Source organism: Sphaeramia orbicularis, unplaced genomic scaffold, assembly GCF_902148855.1.
Source record: "Sphaeramia orbicularis unplaced genomic scaffold, fSphaOr1.1, whole genome shotgun sequence".
NCBI classification, from domain to species: domain Eukaryota; kingdom Metazoa; phylum Chordata; class Actinopteri; order Kurtiformes; family Apogonidae; genus Sphaeramia; species Sphaeramia orbicularis.
The window spans coordinates 268,389-274,710 of record NW_021941463.1 but is presented as its reverse complement, the minus strand read 5'-3'; the positions used below and the strand labels follow the sequence as shown (position 1 = coordinate 274,710).

Here is a 6,322-nt window from a genome sequence, read left to right as displayed (position 1 = left end):
CCTGAAGGCACCGTCTGCTTCTGTTGGACAGATGGGGGAGGGGCCTTGAACGCATCACAGGAAACAGTTGTTCACTGTGGACTCCATTCTGATGTAATCGAGTAGAAGTGTGTGTGTGGGGGGTTAATCCACACAGGTTGAGGACAGTCTGATGAAAACAGAGGCACCGTTTTTAGACAGATGAGTCTGAGCAGGATTAAAGATCTAACCCAGACCCCAATCCAGACCCCAACCCTAACCAAGACCCTCACCCAGACCCCAACCCAGACCCCAACCCAGACCCTAACCCAGACCCTAACCCTAACCCTAACCAAGACCCTATCCCAGACCCCAACCCAGACCCTATCCCAGACCCCAACCCAGACCCTAACCCTAACCCTAACCAAGACCCTATCCCAGACCCCAACCCTAACCCCAACCCAGACCCTAACCCAGACCTCTTCCATCTGTTTCCACTCTGTCATTATATGACAGAGTTTTACTGACGTCTATCTGTGTGTATTTCTCTGTGTGTATTTCTGTGTGTATTTCTCTGTGAGTATTTCTGTGTGTGTTTCTGTGTGTGTATTTCTCTGTGTGTGTTTCTGTGTGTATTTCTCTGTGTGTATTTCTGTGTGTATTTCTCTGTGAGTATTTCTGTGTGTGTATTTCTGTGTGTGTATTTCTGTATGTATTTCTGTGTGTGTATTTTTGTGTGTATTTCTGTGTGTATTTCTGTGTATTTCTGTTTGTGTGTTTCTGTGTATTTTTGTGTGTATTTCTGTGTATTTCTGTGTGTATTTCTCTGTGTGTATTGTGTTTCTGTGTATATTTCTGTGTGTATTTCTCTGTGTGTATTTCTGTATGTATTTCTGTGTGTGTATTTCTCTGTGTATTTCTGTGTGTGTGTGTATTTGTCTATTCTTCAGTCTGTTCCATTCTACAGTTTTTTTGATCAGCTGATCTAAATCACATGTGACAGAATGAGTTCAGCTCTGACGTCTGTGGATTCAACACAAACACATGTTTAATTCATGACCTCTGACCTGAATATGTCTGGGTTTAATACATGGACCCTAACCCTAAACTAACACTAACCCTAAACTAACCCTAAACTAACACTAAACTAACCCTAACCCTAAACTAACACTAACCCTAATTTAACCCTAAACTAACACTAAACTAACACTAACCCTAAACTAACACTAACCCTAAACTAACCCTAAACTAACCCTAAACTAACACTAACCCTAAACTAACACTAAACTAACACTAAACCAGGGGTGTCCAAACTTTTTTTTTAAAGAGGGCCAGATCTGATAATGTGGACATTGCCAGGGGCCAGTGGTCCCTTCAGACATTTTTTAATCAGTAAAAATTACATATAAATGCGCTGTTCTACAACAATTTTATTTTCATTGTCACAATATCATTTTTTTAAAATGGCAATGTAACCAAATCTGAGTCACTCAGGTGTGAACAAAACAAAACAAAACAAAACAAAACAAAAAAAATTCTGCCTTCCTTTCACATCTGGAGTCAGATAACATAGAACAAACTGTGTGAAGTATCTTAAACTTCCAAGAAGTTGATAAAAATCTTAACCCCACATTCATTTTAAACATGACTTATATGAGTACTCATTACTCATATTTTACTCAGTAATGCAAAGTCTGTTAACGTTTAAATGAAAACATATGACTCTTACCCTTGTCTTTCACAAAATCATTCAGAAAGTAATATTTGTGTCACATCTACAGGTACATAACACCAGCAGTTATAGGCAACTAACCTGGCAACTTGGTATCCTGCCTTAGTGGCGAATTCATTGAACTCACAGGTTCACATGAAGAGTCACTGTTGTGAGTTTAAAGCAGCTTGAATTTGCTTCACGTTTTCGGAACACTCACTCCCTGCTAGCTTGTTGTATGCGTTAGCATGTTTTGTCTGCTAGTGTCTCTTTACATTGAATTCTTAAACAAGGCAACAGTCTGTTGACAAATTAGGCAAACGCAATCACCTCGATTTTCAGTGAAAAAAAACTGTAATTCCCTTTTCTCCTGGAAGCGGCGGTCCTCACTGTCAACTTTCCTTTTTTTATTTACAGGCGCCATGGTTAGAAATTAGCGAAAAGGGTTCACGGCGAGGTCACAGAGCCAGTTAGAGTTAGAGTGGTGCTGCCACCATGAGGTGAAAGGAGGAACTGCATTTTGAACCTTTTATGATTCATGTGCTCGGTTCAACAGTCCAAGCGGGCCATAAATAATACATTCTAAAACCCAAGCTGTGGGCCGTCTAAAATCTGACCGCAGGCCGTGCCCCCGGGCCGGACTTTGGACATGCCTACACTAAACTAACACTAACCCTAAACTAACACTAAACTAACCCTAACCCTAAACTAACACTAAACTAACACTAACCCTAAACTAACACTAAACTAACACTAACCCTAAACTAACACTAAACTAACCCTAACCCTAAACTAACACTAAACTAACCCTAACCCTAAACTAACACTAACCCTAAACTAACCCTAACCCTAAACTAACACTAAACTAACCCTAACCCTAAACTAACACTAAACTAACCCTAACCCTAAACTAACACTAACCCTAAACTAACCCTAACCCTAAACTAACCCTAAACTAACACTAACCCTAAACTAACACTAAACTAACCCTAACCCTAAACTAACACTAACCCTAAACTAACCCTAACCCTAAACTAACCCTAAACTAACCCTAACCCTAAACTAACACTAAACTAACCCTAACCCTAAACTAACACTAAACTAACCCTAACCCTAAACTAACACTAACCCTAAACTAACACTAAAATAACACTAACCCTAAACTAACACTAAACTAACACTAACCCTAAACTAACACTAAACTAACCCTAACCCTAAACTAACCCTAAACTAACACTAACCCTAAATTAACACTAAACTAACACTAACCCTAAACTAACACTAAACTAACACTAACCCTAAACTAACCCTAAACTAACACTAAAATAACACTAACCCTAAACTAACACTAAACTAACACTAACCCTAAACTAACACTAAACTAACCCTAACCCTAAACTAACCCTAAACTAACACTAAAATAACACTAACCCTAAACTAACACTAAACTAACCCTAACCCTAAACTAACACTAAACTAACCCTAACCCTAAACTAACCCTAAACTAACACTAAACTAACCCTAACCCTAAACTAACCCTAAACTAACACTAACCCTAAACTAACCCTAAACTAACACTAAACTAACCCTAACCCTAAACTAACCCTAAACTAACACTAAACTAACCCTAAACTAACACTAAACTAACCCTAACCCTAAACTAACACTAAAATAACACTAACCCTAAACTAACACTAAACTAACCCTAACCCTAAACTAACACTAAACTAACCCTAACCCTAAACTAACCCTAACCCTAAACTAACCCTAAACTAACACTAAACTAACCCTAACCCTAAACTAACCCTAAACTAACACTAAACTAACCCTAACCCTAAACTAACACTAAACTAACCCTAACCCTAAACTAACCCTAAACTAACACTAAACTAACCCTAAACTAACCCTAACCCTAAACTAACCCTAAACTAACACTAAAATAACACTAACCCTAAACTAACACTAAACTAACCCTAACCCTAAACTAACACTAAACTAACCCTAACCCTAAACTAACCCTAAACTAACACTAACCCTAAACTAACCCTAAACTAACACTAAACTAACCCTAACCCTAAACTAACCCTAAACTAACACTAAACTAACCCTAACCCTAAACTAACACTAAACTAACCCTAACCCTAAACTAACACTAAACTAACACTAACCCTAAACTAACCCTAACCCTAAACTAACACTAACCCTGACTTTGTTAGGGTTAGGGTTAGTTTCAGGTTACAGTTAGGGTTATTATCTGGTTAGTTTCGGGTTAGGGTTAGTTTTGGGTTAGTTTCGGGTTCAGGTCCGTGTATTAAACTCAAGGACCATGAACTCATCATTTCAACAGTGAAAAGATCAAATGAGGTGTTTATTGAATTTTGTCCCTCCTGACCTTCTGTCCAGCTGAGCTGAGGAGGTGCAGGTTAAAGAAACTGATGGAAAATGAGGAGGTGCAGGTTAAGCCCCTCCCTCCTGCTGTCATTCACACAAAGGCCTTTTCCTTCTAATCTGAACACAGAGGATTAGACCAAAGCTGTCGCCTAGCAACAGTGACATCATACAGAGCCATGACAACAACAGGAAACTGAGGACAGTGTGGACACTGTGGACAGTGTGGTGGTCTGTGGCGGTCCATAGTGGTCTGTGGTGGTTCATAGTGGTCTGTGATGGTCCATGTTGGTCTGGTGGTCAATAGTGGTCTGTAGTGGTCCATAGTGGTCTGTGGTGGTCAATAGTGGTCTGAGGTGGTCCATAGTGGCCTGTGGTGGTCCATAGTGGTCTGTGGTGGTCCATAGTGGTCCGTGGTGGTCTGTGGTGGTCCATAGTGGTCTGTGGTGGTCCATAGTGGTCTGTGGTCAATAGTGGTCTGTGGTGGTCCATAGTGGTCTGTGGTGGTCCATAGTGGTCCGTGGTGGTCTGTGGTGGTCCATAGTGGTCTGTGGTGGTCCACCCTTGTCCCTCCATTTTGAACTGTTGTGTAATTTCATGAAGGCACATTTATTTGGATCATTCATCTACAGCACAAGAAACAACCTCTGCAAGAGACTGCTGGTGACCTTTCATCGGTCTGCTGTTGAAAGCCTTTTCACTGACTGTATCACAGCATGGTATGCAGGCTGCTCTGTAGCAGACCAAACAGCACTACAGAGGATTATAGAATCTGCAGAAAAAATCATTGGCTGCCCTCTTCCCCCACTTCAGGACATTGCAAATTCCCGTTACCACACAAGAACCAGAAACATCAGCGCAGACACTTCCCACCCCGGTCATCACCACTTCACTCTTCTGCCTTCAGGGAAACGATACGGGTCAATCAGATCACAGACCACCAGATTCATTAACAGTTTTTCCCAAAAGCCATCCACGATCTAAACCACCAACTCACACCACAGACACCAGCACTTTCAAAATCCAAGCAAGAGGACTTTCATACGGACACACTTTTTATAAAGTATTTAAATTAATTATATAGTTGCACGTTTATACAGAAGCACTTTTTAAAAAAAATATATAATTACACCTTTATACAGAAATATTTAATACTGATATGTTTGGTGTGCTTGATGAATGTATTTATGTGTGGGAAGAGTTGAATGTTTGAATGTTATTTCTGTTTCTTTTATATGGGTGGCACGTGCAATTTCATTGTATTCACTATGCAATGACAATAAAGCTTCTATCTATCTATCTATCTATCTATCTATCTATCTATCTATCTATCTATCTATCTATCTATCTATCTATCTATCTATCTATCTATCTATCTATCTATCTATCTATCTATCTATCTATCTATCTATCTAACACTGCTTCTATTTCTGTTTCTGTTTGTATTTCAGTCTGTATTTCAGCTGTGCTTGAATCTGTTGCTCTTTTTACTCTTGTTTGTCTCATCATTTGTTCTTTAAACTGTTCCTCCCTATGTTTTCTGCTCAGGTGTTTTTTTGTTTTCTGCTCAGGTGTTTTTCTTTTTCTTCTGTCTGTACATACAGTCCATTCAAACTCATTTCCTTCTGCTCTGGGTGTGTGTTTGAACGACACTAAAGTCAGTCTGGAATCAGGAGCACAAAGCTGATCCATACCTGTTCTGTGTGTGTGTGTGTGTGTGGGGGGGGGGGGGGCATGTGTACCTGGTGTTTGGCAGATGATCCAGGATCAGGGTTAAAAGGAAAAGCTCCTTAGTGCTGGAGGAGGGGGCGGAGCTGGAGGAGGGGCTGGAGCTGGAGGAGGGGAGGGCCCAACTCGCCGGCAGCAGCGGCAGTAGACGCACCACAAACCCGACTGGAAACAACACACAGAGGGTCCAGGTCCAGGTCCAAGTCCAAAACCGGCTCCTTCAGGAACTTGATCCCGACCAACAGCTGCAGGACCCGGTTCCCGGTTGCGGTCCGACGGGGTTCTTTTCGCCGTTGGACTGTTGAGCGGAGGTAAGGCGGATTTGGATTCGGATAATCTGAGGAACGGGTTCGGATTAGAACCAGGTGTGTGTGATTTAGAGTTGGACCGGAACTACGATGAAACCGGTTTATTTACCAGCAGAACCACACATCCACAGCTGGTTCTGAGGTTGGCCTGGGTCGGTTCTGTGGTCCAGTGTTTGTTTTGGATCAGAACCGTTTGTTTTGGATCAGAACCGTCCAGGCCTGGGTCGGT

The 6,322-nt window shown here is 41.2% G+C and overlaps 1 protein-coding gene across 2 annotated transcripts in view; it reads left to right on the top strand.

The window, feature by feature from the left end:
* The first annotated feature begins 5,945 nt into the window (after nucleotides 1-5,945).
* crfa4 (cytokine receptor family, class I receptor 4) overlaps nucleotides 5,946-6,322 on the top strand; it is a 28,010-nt gene continuing 27,633 nt past the window's right edge. For both annotated transcript variants that reach the window (XM_030129554.1, XM_030129553.1), the window contains exon 1: nucleotides 5,946-6,096. The gene's annotated coding sequence lies outside the window, so the exon portion shown is untranslated. The remainder of the gene's footprint in view (nucleotides 6,097-6,322) is intronic.